The 16,169-nt window shown below is 42.6% G+C and overlaps 1 protein-coding gene across 1 annotated transcript in view; it reads right to left on the minus strand.

Annotated features, from left to right (window-relative positions):
- NEXMIF (neurite extension and migration factor) overlaps nucleotides 1-15,289 on the minus strand; it is a 210,467-nt gene extending 195,178 nt beyond the window's left edge. The window contains exon 1 of the mRNA XM_060408203.1: nucleotides 15,059-15,289. The gene's annotated coding sequence lies outside the window, so the exon portion shown is untranslated. The remainder of the gene's footprint in view (nucleotides 1-15,058) is intronic.
- Nucleotides 15,290-16,169: the final 880 nt, after the last annotated feature.

The raw sequence follows: 16,169 nt of genomic DNA on the forward strand, positions 1-16,169 counted from the left end.
CTATCTGACAGTCTGGAAACAACTGGCAGCCCCAGAGTCCTCCTCTGAACTCACTGTAGCCAATACTGCCTTACATCGTGTGACATCCAGCATTTCCATGCCATAAGTAGGACATATGGAGAAGGGAGAAGCTCATTATAAAGGGCCTTCTAGAGGGATCTTGGGAGTGAGAACAGAGCCATGCAAATCAGAGAAAGGCTGAAGAAAACCAAAAGGACAGAGGGCAAAATAAAAAGCATACCTAGGATCACACTTTTTCTTTCAGTGCATACCTAGGATCACACTTTTTCTTTCAGAGTCAAAATGGCTCTTCATTTAAAAGAGTAATTTGAGGGTGTTCCTCTCGAGTACATGGTCTGGCTGTATGACGCAGAATTCTGGATTCTTAAATATAATAAGATGATTTTTCAGAAAATAAAAGAACCCCATTCCTGGCATCAGCTGCATCCACTTTAAGCCTCTATTAACCAACGGTACTCAGTACTGGAAGATATAAAAGTCATATCTGAGGGTCGAACGGCAGAGGTGAGAATCAAAAAGGAGAGATTAGTCCACCTACCTGCTTTTCAGCATCTTTCAGTAGTTGGCTAAAAGTGACTTGTCCCTTACGAATCATGAGTTATCAGGGTCAGCAGTATCATGACATTACCAACTTATCTGGACAATAAACAAATGGGTTTTTCCATTTATTCAAGTGCTAAATATATGTACATGTATCAACCAAAGCATTATTGAAATACAGCAAAAAAGCAGTGGCTTATAGGAAAGGGTGAGATAAATGACAAGGAAGGCTAACTCTAGGTTCTCTTCCCAGATTTATATAGCAATATCCTGATCCTGGCCCCTCTGCTTAACCAGTGACCACTGTCTTCAAAATTAACTGGTGTATTTGCAGCCTCCTTGAGAGACAAAGTGACAAATTTGGATTCTGGTTGCTCCTACTGTATTATTTCCATATGTCTGAGTAACAGACCTGGTATACTCACCTCTTCCCCACAAATGCACATATGGAAGGATCTAGGTGAGCCATGGTCCTGGATTTACAACCTACACTTTGATCTTGTGTTATCAAGTATGTCTACCTCTCTGTCTCCACAGTGTAACTTTCAAACTGTTTCTTCTTCAGATGACTGTCGATGACTTTCTTTTTGTTTAGCTTTAAGTCAAACCACATAAATCTGAAAAAACTCATTGTAGCACTGCATAATTCCCTTTTCTTTCACTTATTTAGCCAAATGAATTTGACTATGTCATTTATGAAACATCTTAACATACCAAGGCCACAACTTTACACATATAGGATTTGTTACCAGAAAATGCAATGTGACTTATAGACTATACATATGACATACATTAAATAGACAATGGGTGCACCTCTTCTCTTACTGAGATGTAAAGTACATAGGCAGCCCTACGCAAACACCTGAAGATGTACTCACAAATATAGAAATCCAAGAAGGGAAAATGTTACTGAACTACCTCAAGAAGAAATTGAGAACACTGACTCTACATTAAGGAAACTCCTACAAATCTAAGCAAAGAGAGATTTGAGAAGGCAACAGTTATGCCAGTGTACAAAGAATCTGTGTAACAGGATCTACTGACTCCCTGGGCCTTGGACAAAAAAGTGCCAACAAGTCAACACAGCTCTGTAAAGGACAGAGCTCTGTCACAAATGCTGCCCCCACGCAAACTGAGTAAGCATGCTGGAGATAAATGACATAACAGGGGGCAACCAAGATGCCAAATAAACCCTAGATTCTACAAATCAACAGAATGCCCTATTCATAACTTAATCTTTTCTGTTAATATTTCCTCAATCAACAGTTACTTCAGCCATAGATGTGAAGTTTGCTGCAATGAATAAACAAACTTCTCCCCAATAGGAGAGAATTTCCCTTTAACAAAATGAAGTACGACAGGAATCTGCAACATGTTACCCCACTTCTCTTACAAAGATTGAGAGAAAGAAACATATTTAATACTTGGTATAGTTTCTATCAACTCTCAGTTCAGTTCAGTTCAGTCACTCAGTCCTGTCCGACTCTTTGCGACCCCATGAACCACAGCACGCCAGGTCTCCCTGTCCATCACCAACTCCCAGAGTTTACCCAAACTCATGTACATTGAGTCAGTGATGCCATCCAACCATCTCATCCTCTGTTGTCCCCTTCTCCTCCCACCCTCAATCTTTCCCAGCATCAGGGTCTTTTCAAATGAGTCAGTTCTTCGCATCAGGTGGCCAAAGTATTGGAGTTTCAGCTTCAAAATCAGTCCTACCAATGAACACCCAGGACTGATCTCCTTGCAGCCCAAGGGACTCTCAAGAGTCTTCTCCAATACCACAGTTCAAAAGCATCAATTCGTTGGTGCTCAGCTTTCTTTATAGTCCAACTCTCACATTCATACATGACCACTGGAAAAACCATAGCCTTGACTAGATGGACTTTTGTTGACACAGTAATGTCTCTGCTTTTCAATATGCTGTCTAGGTTGATCATAACTTTCCTTCCAAGGAGTAAGTGTCTTTTAATTTCATGGCTGTAATCACCATCTGCAGTGATTTTGGAGCCCCAAAAAGTAAAGTTAGCCACTGTTTCCACTGTTTCCCCATCCATCAACTCTACTATATTGATAATGTCCAGTTGAGTTCCTTGTACACATATCCTTGTAGTATTCATAGCACCACAGGCTTTGGAAACAAAACCCCAGCCACAGATCTCAAATCCAATAACTAGGTCCTTGTTGTATTCTACCTATGCCACAGTATCTCACACCAAACCTCAACTGTTATAGAACCAACCTTCCTTTCTCACTTCTGGTCTTCCTATGACAGCCATCTATGTATGTATTGTTCAGTATGGTAGCCACTAACCACATATGCTTATTAAGCACTTGAAATGTGACTGAATTCCAACCCCTCGCCAGAAGTAATAAGAAGCCCTGCCCTCCAAGTGTCTACAGAGGCTGAGCGGGGAACCAGAACTTCCACTTCCACCTAGCAGTAACAAAGGCATCACACTCCCTTCCCCTGCTGAAGCAATGTGGGAAAGAGCTAGCTAAACAGGTTTGAATAAGATCCTGAGTCTCAAAATGTAATACAAAAATGTCCAGGTTTCTATTAAAAATCACTCGTCATACCAAGAACCAGAAATATTTTAAGCTGAATGAAAACAGGAAATAAATAGATGTCAAAGCTAAGATGACAGATATTAGAATTAACTAGCAACGATTTTTAAATAGCCATGATAAAAATGCTTCAGTAATAAATTACAAATACTCTTAAAACAAATGAAAAATACAAAGTCTCAACAAAGAAATATAAGATACATGTTTAAGGACCAATTAGAATTTTTAGAAATTAAAAATACAATAACTAAAATTCTAAAAAAATATCAATATATGGGCTCTAAAATATAATGAAAGGGACTAAGGAAAGAATTAGCTAACTTGAAGACCAAATGATAGAAATTATGCAATCTGAACAAAGAAACTCAAATTGAAAAATAATGAACAGGATCTCTGTGGGGCTATAAAGAAATATCTAACTTTCCTGTCATTAGAGGAGGCCTGGAACAACAGGATAAAGAAGGCAGGACAGAAAAAGTATTCAAAGAAATAATGGCTGAAAACTTCCCAAACTTGGCAAAAGACATAAACCTACAGATTCAGGTAGCTAAGAGTATATGCAGTGAAAATATCCTTCAGGAACACAGGGGAAATCAAGAAATCTAAGATGAAGGAAAACCAAGAGACTGTGTTGCTAACAAACCGGCACTAAAAGAATGACTAAAGGAAGGTCTCTAAACAGAAAGAAAAATATAAAAATATAAAAGAAGGAAGATAGGACAATAGAAAGTAAAAGTAAGAGTAAATACAATTGACTTTGCTTCTCCTGTTGAGTTCTCACAATTATGTTTGACAGTTGAAGCAAAAATCACGACACTGTCTGATGTAGTTCTAAATATATATAAAGGAAATATCTAGGACTATAATATTATCAGTGAGGGAGAATACAAGGACTTAAAGAGAGGTAAGGTTTATTTAAGCAGGTAAAATGTTGATACTAGTAGACCGTGATAAGTTAGGTACAGGAATTCTGGAAAACAGTTTTGCAGTTTCTTAAAAAACTAAACATACACTTACCATATGACCTAGTAATCACACCCTTGGGCATTTTCCCCAGAGAAATGAAAACATGTTCATACAAAAAACTTTACACTAAACTGTACAGCTTTCTTTGTAATAGCCCAGAACTGGACACAACCAAAATGTTTCTCAGGTAAATGATTAAACAAAAGGTTTCAAGGGAGCTCAGTGGTAAAGAATCCACCTGCCAATATAGGAAACAAAGGAGACCCAGATTTGATCCCTGGGTCGGGAAGATCCCTTGGAGAAGGAAATGGCAACCCACTCCAGTATTTACCAGTATTTATGCATGAAGAATTGATGCTTTTGAAGTGTGGTGTTGGAGAAGACTCTTGAGAGTCCCTTGGACTGCAAGGAGATCCAACCAGTCCATTCTGAAGGAGATCAGCCCTGGGATTTCTTTGGAAGGAATGATGCTAAAGCTGAAACTCCAGTACTTTGGCCACCTCATGCAAAAAGTTGACTCATCGGAAAAGACTCTGATGCTGGGAGGGATTGGGGGCAGGAGGAGAAAGGGACGACAGAGGATGAGATGGCTGGATGGCATCACTGACTCGATGGACGTGAGGCTGGGTGAACTCCCGGAGTTGGTGATAGACAGGGAGGTTTGGCGTGTTTCAATTCATGGGGTCACAAAGAGTCGGACACGACTGAGCGACTGAACTGAACTGAAGGCATGAAGAATCCCACGGATAGAGAGACTGGTGGGCTGTAGTCTATGGGGTAACAAAGAGTTGGACACAACTGAGTGACTGAGTACACATACATGCAACCTGTACCGCTTTCTTTGCAATAGCCAAACACTGGACACAACCAAAATGTTCCTAACAGGTAAATGGTTAAACAAACAACAATATATACATACCATGGAATACTGCTCAACAGCATAAAGAAATGTACCATTTATAAGCAAGACAGTTTAGATCTCAAGGGCATTATACTGAGTGAAAAAAGCGAACCTGAAAAGGTCACATACTCCATGACTCTATCATTTTTGAAATGAAAAAAACTATAGATTCATTTTTTAAAAAGTATTAGTGACTGCCAGGGTTTGGGGATAGAGGGAGTGAGGGGGTGAATGTGACTGTAAAAAAATAATAATAGGTAGCACAAGACAGGTTTTTGTGCTTCCCTGGTGGCTCAGAGGTTAAAGCGTCTGCCTCCAATGTGGGAGACCCGGGTTTGATCCCTGAGTCAGGAAGATCCCCTGGAGAATGAAATGGCAATCCACTCCAGTATTCTTGCCTGGAGAATCCCAAGGACAGAGAAGCCTAGTAGGTTACAGCCCACGGGGTCGCAAAGAGTTGGACACGACTGAGCAACTTCACCTTAATAGTATTTATATTGATGGTGTCAGTGGTACACAAATCTACACATGTGATAAAATGACATAGAACGAAACAAACCTATTGTTCTAACACCAAGTTCAAGGTTTTGGTCTTATACTATAGTTAGGTAAGATTTAACTATTGGTGGAACTAAGTGAAAGGTACATAGGACCTCTCTGTCCTTGAAACTTCCTGTGAATCTATTATTTCAAGATGGAAAGAAAAAAAATCAAGTCACTGTCACTACTATAACCTGTGAATATGTCAGGTTATATGGCACAGGGGAATTAAGGTTGCAGATGGAATTAAGTTTGCAAATCAACTAACCTTGAGATGGGGAAATAATTCTGTCCTGTTCATCCAAGTCGGAGAAGGCAATGGCAACACACTCCAGTACTCTTGCCTGGAAAATCCCACGGATGGAGGAGCCTGGTAGGCTGCAGTCCAGGGGGTTGCACAGAGTTGCACATGACTGAGCGACTTCACTTTCACTTTTCACTTTCATGCATTGGAGAAAGAAATGGCAACCCACTCCAGTATTCTTGCCTGGAGAATCCCAGGGACGGGGGAGCCTGGTGGGCTGCTGTCTAAGGGGTCGCACAGAGTTGGACATGACTGAAGTGACTTAGCAGCAGCAGCAGCAGCAGCATTCATCCAAGTAGACTCAATGTAATTACCAAGTTCTTTAAAAGTAGAAGAGGGAGGCAGGAGAGTGAGCTATCAGAGAAGGAGACATGACAATGGAAGCAAGATTGAAGTGATGCAATGTAAGGAATCAATCCATTATTGCTGATTTTGAGAATGTAGGGAAGCCATGAAACAAGAAATGTAGGCAGAATCTAGAAGCTGGAAAAGAAAAGGAAATGGAGTCTCCCCTACAGCCTCCAGAAAGGAATACAGCCCTGCTCATACCTTAATTTTACCCCAGTGAGACCTATTTCAGATTCTTGACCTCTAGAATTATAAGATAATAAATTTATGTTGTTCTAAACCACTGAGCTTTTGGTAATTTGTTACAGTAGCTACAGAAAACTAATACAATCACCAACTAGGAGTTAAAAACTAACCCACTCAAAGACGGCTTTTTGCAGAGTACATTCAATTCATCAGTCAGAAGTGAATAACTAAGGACTGTAATCTTGAGTTATATATATTGTAATCTTGAGTTGTATATATTATATATATTGACCATGGCTATATACCATGGCTAATGCAATCTGCAATTCCATATCACCAATGATATCAATAATAGAAATCTTGCCTCATAATCGCAGGGAAAAGAAATATGTTACTCCTTATTAAGTGGGGCCTGGTAAGGCAATGCAAACATAAGAATAGAAGCATTTGTGCCATGGAGGCTGGAAATCTTGTTTCAGTTTCAGTTCAGTTCAGTTCAGTCGCTCAGTCGTGTCTGACTCTTTGTGACCCCATGAATCACAGCACGCCAGGCCTCCCTGTTCATCACCAACTCCCAGAGTTCACTCAAACTTGTGTCCATAGCGTCTGTGATGCCATCCAACCATCTCATTCTGTCGTCCCCTTCTCCTCCTGCCCTCAATCCCTCTCAGCATCAGTGTCTTTTCCAATGAGTCAACTCTTCGCATGAGGACTTCGCATTGAACTTCCAATGAACACCCAGGACTGATCTCCTTTAGGATGGACTGGTTGGACCTCCTTGCTGTCCAAGGGACTCTCAAGAGTCTTCTCCAACACCACACTTCAAAAGCATCAATTCTTCGGCACTCAGCTTTCTTCACAGTCCAACTCTCACATCCATACATGACCACTGGAAAAACCATAGCCTTGACTAGACGGACCTTTGTTGGCAAAGTAATATCTCTGCTTTTCAATATACTATCTAGGTTGGTCATAACTTTCCTTCCAAGGAGTAAGCGTCTTTTAATTTCATGGCTGCAATCACCATCTGCAGTGATTTTGGAGCCCAAACAAATAAAGTCTGACACTGTTTCCACTGTTTCCCCATCCATTTCTCATGAAGTGATGGGACCAGATGTCATGATCTTAGTTTTCTGAATGTGGAGCTTTAAGCCAACTTTTTCACTCTCCTCTTGTCACTTTCAACAAGAGGCTTTTTAGTTCCTCTTCACTTTCTGCCATAAGGGTGGTGCAATCTGCATATCTAAGGTTATTGATATTTCTCCCAGCAATCTTGGTTCCAGCTTGTGCTTCTTCCAGTCCAGCGTTTCTCATGATGTACTCTGCATAGAAGTTAAATAAGCAGGGTGACAATATACAGCCTTGACGTACTCCTTTTCCTATTTAGAACCAGTCTGTTGTTCCATGTCCAGTTCTAACTGTTGCTTCCTGACCTACATATAGGTTTCTCAAGAGGCAGATCAGGTGGTCTGGTACTCCCATCTCTTTCAGAATTTTCCACAGTTTATTGTGATCCACACAGTCAAAGGCTTTGGCATAGTCAATCAAGCAGAAATAGATGTTTTTCTGGAACTTTCTTGCTTTTCGATGATCCAGTAGATGTTGGCAATTAGCTAGAGAGAATTTTCTCCTGTGTTAGTAAAGAGGGCATTTATACTTATTTTCTAACGGGGGAATGTAGAAATCATAGGAAAAATGCATTAAATTAGAAAAAGGATGGGGTTAATAAAGTTGGTAAAAAAAAAACTCAGCAGAAACAAAGCTAATTTTTTATAATACAGGAGAATCTGTTCTATTCTTTTCTCTTCCTCAGTATCCTAGTGCTTAGCATGTAGTAGATGCTCAATAAATGTTTGCTGAATTGAGTTAGAAATGATCATTAATGGATCCTTTCAGATTTAGAATTCCATTAGTCCTCATACTCTGCCATACTCCAAACTGCTAAGAATAGAAACAAAGGGATAGGCAAGAAACATTTATTCATAGATAGGAATACCACGTATTCTTACCGTTTCATTTGCATTGCAAATTCTTACCATTGCATTTGCATAGCACATACGTGGCATGCTTGCAGAGGTTAAGGAGCATTGCCTTTAATATATAATGTTGAAGTGTGAAGTGAAGTCACTCAGTCATACCCGACTCTTTGCGACCCAGTGGATTGTAGCCCACTCAGGCTCCTCTGTCCATGGGATTCTCCAGGCAAGAATACTGGAGTGGGTTGCCATTTCCTTCTCCAGGGGATCTTCCCAACCCAGGGATCAAACCCGGGTCTCCTGCATTGCAGGCAGACGCTTTATCCTCTGAGCCACCAGGGAAGCTCCAGAATGGCTAACATTGCAAAAGGCCCATGAGTCCCAACAGTCCTTATGAAGATATCTGGACACCACCTCCCTCTCTGGCTCCATCAACATACTTAACAGTCAGTGCTAGCAAGAGTTTCCAATTTTTTGTCAAGATAAAATTTCTCTTTGGCTAAGAGAAATATATAGAAATAGAAAACTGAAGAGAGAGCAATGGAGGCAAGTAAGTGTGAGTGAGCTTTTATGTAATGTATTTTATATATTAATAATGAACTTGCAGAGGTTGAGTGTTGAACAAAATCTGAAAGTTAACAAGTCAAAGATTTAGAGAAACTAGCCCTGACTTGGCTTTGGTGAGAACAGTAATGGCAGAATGAGTAATAAGTGACTCTTTTTCATAATAAAAAGAATGCCTGTGAGGCTAATCAGAAAAATGCTTATAACGGTAGCTGAGAGCTGTGAACCACCAAGTATACTAATACCAGGCTTTTTTGAAAAAGTCGTCTTCATGTCTCCCCTTTCAAGTTACCTTGACGATGACAGTCATGCAACAGGAATTCGTGTAACAACTGGGCAAAGGCTAGTGCAGACGTTTTTAACTCACAATGCATGGTTGGACTCCCTGAAAACGCATGAAAGTGTCATATCTTTAAATTAGCACAATTCTGAAGAGAGTATCCTTGACATTCATCAAATTTTCAAAAGGGTTCATGCCAAAAAAAAGGTTAGGAACCACTGAGCTAGACAGTAATGGTCCATTTTTTCTACTCCCCTACTTAGTAAAACTCTTCTTCAGAATGTGTTCTAGTAACTTAGTAAATAAAGAGACAGAGGGTCTCTGTTCAAGCAAGTTGCAGAGACCTGGTCTCTGGGTTAATAAATCATATGGATGCCTAGAATGACGTGGAAAATATTGGAAAGGAAGATGGGAAGAATTCATTAGCACCACAAAATTTAAGTTACTGCAATAGGCAGGAAAGAAAAGATCATTATTGACATTTCAACTCAAATTCACATGTGGATTTCACCTATGGGATCATCCTCCTGCCACCTCACCAGGTTCTGGACAGTCTCCTAACCCCTAGATATCAGCTGATAGGTATGTGTTCAGGAAATGTGGACTCATTTGACAGTGGCCTAAGTAAAGCTCAATTATGAAGAGGAAGCTTGTAAACATTTGCAAAAGCAACTCTAAATGGCTTCACATTTTCTTCTTGTCTACATTATTTCTTTTTCCATAGCAAGCCAGATTTGGCCTGTGGGCTATAGTTTCTTTTGACTCTGGCCCTAGATCAATGAAAACCAATCATAGATACTTAAGACTAGAAGGCAGTTTAAAAAGTTATCTTGTCCATTACAGAAAAAACAAATGGAAATATACATAATATATGTAATATATATATATATATATTTCATTCATATATTTGTATATTTGGCAAGACCAATATCTGGCAAACTATTCTGGACACAGAAGTACCTGTGAACTTCTCAAAATATGTTCTAAAAAGAAACTAACACAACACTGTAAATCAACTATACTTCAATTCAAAAAAATTTTTTTTAAAAAGAAGAGTTCAGGGAATTTCATGATTTCACTTCAGGACCCTGGTTTCAATCCCTGGTCAGGGAACTAAGATGCTACGTGCTACAGGGAGGGCTAAATAAATACTTAGAAAAAAAGAATTCACACCTCAGTTGCTACCACCCTTTTTTGTCTTACAACAATTCATACTATGGTCAGGATGATCTTTCTAAACCTAAATGCCTTCTGATATGCTTTAAGCCTATAAACTATTACCAGTCTTTCATGAAAGAACAGCCACTCTCCAGCAAGCAGACCACAGCCGTTTGTGTGTGCATGTGTGTGTATGTGCATGCACAAATGCATTTTGGAGGGATATCTTTAGACCCAATAATCTAATTCCATCAAGCCCAAAGCTTGAATTATTTCTTGTATTCTTATCCTCCAGAAAGACTTCTTAGCTAGGAAAAAGACAGACTGAACTAGTTAAGGGATTATGACATTTTCAAAGCTCATCCGGATTTTACAAATATAACCATCTCCCTAAATCAAGAAGCATATTTGATTTAAAAGTGACCTACAGTTAGGGTGACCATAGAAACTTTTTGTCCAAAATGGGACACTTGAGAGTAAAATAAGTATGCTGGGACAACCAGGTATAATCAACAACATATGGCCACCCTACTTACTTACAGTCTTCCATAGAAGAAACACTTTAACTTACCCTCAACAAAATGAATCTCTATTCCTTGTTGTCAATGGAGGATGGCTTAACACTACTCTAGTAGTCATGCCCACAGTATAATCTTGTTCTCTAACCTCTAAACCTCGCCAAGTTAAACATTAGGAGCAACTTCTTGCTTAGGCTAGCCATATAAAACTTAAGATAGGCTATTGAGGGAGAGAGGTATAACTGTTAAATGGGATTTGGGGGTTTTTGAGAAAATCGTCAATGATTAATTATATCAAAATCACCCTACTGAAGATGGAGAAATGACTTATTGAAGCTCCTTTTAGAAAAATTAAAATTATGTTCATAGTAGGATCCTGAAGACATCAGTCCTTTTTCTACCGGAGAACAAGAGAGGGAAAGATATTGAGCCACAGTGCTTATCTATAGAAAATGAGACCAAAAGGAACACATTCCTTAGCAGAGGCCTGCAAATCACAGTAGGCAATGAGGGACTGGCCCCACCCTCAACTGTAGCTGGCCCAGAAAAGGCCTTACCATCAGTAAAAGGCAGCTTCCTCCCACACTCCACTTTCCTGGTTGACCCCACCCCAGATCACATTCCCCAACATTTAATGTGCTACTGTGGCACAAGGACAGTGTTGTTTGAGAAGAGAGGAAAGTTCACCTCTGCCTAAAATGAAATTTTCTGGGAGAGAGAAAAGGTCTGAGGTTAAAGGTAGCCTCGAGTGACACTGTTTTGTCCAGTCCCCTTTGTTTTGTTTCCAAGCAGCCCTGGAGAAGTGGCATGAAGAGCCCAACCAAGTTCTTTGTGTCTAACCATATGACATTGGGTTTGAAAAGGTGTTTTCTGGTTGAGAAACTGTCAATTAGGGAGCTAGCTGATGGGCTACTTTTCAGAGGAGGCAATGGGGAAAAAAAAAGAAAATGTCCAACTCTGAAGTTTTTATGATAGGAAAAGTAGGAAAGCCAGATGACCTATTCCTTAGTATATCATTTCCCTTCCCTATCATCTACTTTGGTTCTTCTCTCCTTTTGCTTACTGCAAGAAGGAACACGTAAACCATACATGTGCCACCAGATAAATAAGTTTAAAGATAATATAACAGAATCAAAGGCCAATTAGAATCTCCTTTTATCCCTTTACTAAGGGTTTGGAGAAAAACAAAGTATTCACTAGAACTGGACTTAGGAACACAGAAACTGCAATCAATGGTTCTTTGGTTAGGCTGGTACCTCTCCTAAGCAAATTCTTCTGTGTAACTGGGATCTCTACCAGTGATTGTGTCAGAAAGTCATGAGCATGTATGTTTAAAACCGAGCCCTTATCACTTTTTTCATCTCTCTTCTCTCACCTCCTAAACACAGGCAACACCGCCACATCTTTACCTGTCTCTGTTCACTGAGTAGTTTACAGGTAATCAGACAATTGTGAAAAAAAGAAAAAGGGAAGAGAGTCGGACTGAATAAAACGGAGAGAAAGCAGCAGTGTGCTGTACTTGTTTGACTTTGGCAACAGGGTGTAATAGGTTTGCTTGTGTGTGTGTGTTTCAAAAAGCATTGATGCATCGAATATTTATTCACTGAACAGGTTGATTTATTTAACAGACTTGATATATGTCAGATTCTACCATGTGCTTACATAATTGTTACCCATTTATCAGAGCTGTTATTTAGCCAAATATTTGTTTTAAAAGCATTTTCCTTTAAATGACTTTCTCTAGCCCACTGCACAATCAATCCATGGTTCATTTTAATTATGTAATGTTATGTTACATTATGTTAACAACAGCTATTTGGTGGAGGTCTCTGAAATCTCATCTTCCAGGGCCATTTCCATCTCCACCCAAAATCTATTTCTTTTTCCCCTTGTAATAAATTTCTGGTTAAAATCACATCATAGGGAACATTTAAAAACTATGTATAATGCTTTTTCATGTTATGTTATTTTACACTTTTGATTTCCAGAAAAAAAAATGCAGTTTCTCAACATTCTGCTAAAATCACAGATCTGAATATTAATAACCTAAAAAACTGGCTATAAAGACAAAAGTATGATTGTGTGTGTGTTGAGGGTGTGTGTCTGTGGGGTGTGGAAAAGCAGTTGGAACAGCAATGGGAGAGCTAGGTGGATAATTAAAATAAGAGAAAGTAAATGGAATCAAATTTCAAAACAAATTTTGTTGAATCACCCTTCTCCATCTGAATACATGTGCAGAAAGAATCATATTTTTTCAACTCAAATGCATTCAGTTTATCTAGATTCTGTGGGAGGTAAAATATTAGAAGGTATTTCCAAGAAACAAAAATGTTTAATCACTAGCTGCCATGCCTAGTTTGAGTTCCTCTACTGTAAATATGCCATCTGCAAAGGCAAGAGGCTTGTTTTGACCTCCCAGGTCAAGAAGTGTGGGGACTAGTAAAGATGAGGTGTGGGAGGGAGGAAGGGAAATCCCACCATCACACAAGTGAATCTCTGACCTAGTAAGCAAATACGTTTGTGTTGTTACTGTTGGGTAAAATGTACAAGTCTTCCAGAAATTAGACACTGTAATAAAAATGTACCAGCCCAAATTTAAATTGCTCACTAGACAGATGGTTAATTATATTCACAGCCACATATTTCACTGGGATAGAGTTTCAGACACTCAGCCAGTTTTATTTGATTAGCCGGTTTCCCAGTTAATATGTAAAATGACAGTTACTTAGGGCTTTTTTGTTACCTTCTAAAAATATATTTTAAATAAGTATAAATTCTCAGCCATGAGAATTTCATGGCTGTAAGTAAAACGTTTGGTCATGTTAACCTATGTGTAAAAGATGTAAGAGAGATTCATCCCTCGAAACCCGAATGGTCTCTATAGTTCAGAGAAGACCATTGGAGCACATTTTCTCACCAAGCAAAATATCTCCGCAACTATCAGCACACTCTTCTCCACGATCAAAAACAACAGAAGAGATATTCAAATCCCAGGGTAAAGTGTTTTAGATGCTTTTTAAAAACAGCCCTGGGAGGCCTACACACAAATCATGTCTTTGCAGATAACAGTGTAGAAAATGGAACGCTAGGAAAAGGCCACAGAGCTAAGTATATTGCTGTGCACAGAATTCAACAATATGCTGGGAGCAGAAACCCAGAAGCAAAATACCAAGCCCACTTATTCCAAAATGCAAACAGAAGCTTGAAGAAAATCAAATGTGTTGGTGTCGAAATGGGGATGCCATTTTTTCTCTCTCTCTCTCTCTCTCTCTCTCTTAGAAAAAAAGAAAACCTTGGGCGGGTTATTCGATCCCTCATGGATCAGACAGAAGCAGTCATGCTGAAACCATTGGATTCCTCAGCAGAACGGCGCCAACTCAGCGGCGCGTTTTCCACACTTTCCCAGAGCCTGGCCCGACTCCCCGTGTGGGCTCGAGGCCTCCCCGCCCCACCGGGTGTGAGAGCGGAGCGGCGGTGTGCTGCCGGGAGCGGCAGAGTGAAACGCCAGAAGCCACGCAGGAAAGCGTCGATTCGACTGCCACCGAGAGCGGGAAGGGGCAATGGGCCAATTACGCAAAGGTGACATGCCGCGTGGGGCTCTATAGGGCTCCCAACTTAGACCTGCCCACGGCCCTGGTCCGGTGGCGAGTGTTCAGTGGCGCTCTGTGGTCGCCAGTGCAGCCCAGCGGACACGGAAGGTGTCGGCAACGGCGCTTCTCACCTTTGGCCCTGACTCCTGGTCGCGGCCGCCTCGTGGGTTTGCCCGCTGACACCGGAGAGTGCAGTGTTAGTGCCCGTTCCCCAGCCAGGATCTTCCTGGCGCCGGCCCGCAAGGAGGCGGCACTCAGCTGGTCCCCGCCGCCCCGCTCTGAGCGCTGTGGCTCCGGCCCGCTCGCTTCCCCTCCCCCTCGCCGCCACCCCCTCCCCCGGCGCAAGCACACAGGCCTTTCCTAGATTACAGTGCCTGTCGGGGCTAACCGGGATCTCTCGCCCTCGCGGCCTCACTCCCTCATATACAGACAGACACACGCACGCCATTCTCACACAGACGTCCTCCCTTCTGTTTCCCCTTCTTCCTCTTCTCGCTCGGGTTCCCCCAACGCGTTCCACCCCCTGCAGCCGCCACCCCGCGTCAACCGGGAAGCCGGCGAGAAAGGCCGGGGGCTGGATGGCAGCGCTTGTACTCACCTCCCAGGCCGACTCCGGAGACACGCGTCGCCGGCGGACTCAGGCAGCTGGCGCTGGAGCTAGCGCGGCCGCAGTCAAGGCTGGGCTGCTCCCGTCGCCGCAGCTGCTCAAGCTGTCCCCTCCGCCGCTGTTGCTACTGCTGCCGCCGCCGCCGCCGCCTCTGCCTCAGCTCCATGCGCCGGGCCCGCCAGGTGGACGCGCCTCTCTCCCTCAGGCGCCGCCGCCGCGGCGGTGCTGGATGGTTTCAGAGCTGTCTGGTTATGGCCCTAAAACTCAGCGTCTCAGTGGCCGCCGGCTGCTCCTGAGGTCCGCTCTTCTAGTGCACCGCCGCCTGCTCCGGCCGGGGCTATCTCACCAGTGGGCTGCGCGCACGGCGCTGGAGCCTGCTGAGTGCCGTGGCTGCGGCCGTCCGCAGGAGGGAGAGAGGAGGGCGGCTGCTACTGCCGCTATCGCTGTTAAAGCTATTGCTAAATGCTGCTACTGTCGCTACTGCCACTGCTGTGGCGGCGGCTGCTGCTGCTGCTGCTGCTGATGCTACTGGTTTTCCTTCCCGGGTTCTCCCCCTGCCTCTTCCCCCCTCCTCCTCCCCCCCCCCTCACCCCGCTCACTTTCTCCACCTCCTCCTCCTCCCCCTTCTCCTCCCTCGCCGCTTTTCTCAGAGCCTCTGCGGGCGCTGCCTGGTCTCCTCTTCTCAGTGAGCTGCCTCTGCCCATTCAGAAAGGTGCCCAGAGTGGGATTGCCTCGGCTGCCACCATCGCTATTGCCCCTGCCATTGTTTCCTCCAACACCGCTGTTCTTGCTGGACCCGTTCCCCCCTCTACCTCCCTTGCCTACCACAGCCCTCCTTTTTCCTCACGCGCTCTCTTTACCCTCTCTACAGTCCCTTCCCATGTGCCCCCTCCCACTTTGTCCGTCTGTCCCTCCCTCCCCTCAGGCACCCGGGAGCGCGCACTGCGCGGCCACCTGTCATAAAGGGCGCGCACTCCCTTCCCCACCCCCACCCCGCCCCCCACTTTTATTCTCGCAGCCAGTCCAGTCCACCGCGCCAGTGGCGCGTTCTTCCCTGGCAGACACACAGCTGGACATCACTCTTCCACGCCTTTTAGGGTAG

Source organism: Ovis aries, chromosome X (assembly GCF_016772045.2).
Source record: "Ovis aries strain OAR_USU_Benz2616 breed Rambouillet chromosome X, ARS-UI_Ramb_v3.0, whole genome shotgun sequence".
NCBI lineage: Eukaryota > Metazoa > Chordata > Mammalia > Artiodactyla > Bovidae > Ovis > Ovis aries.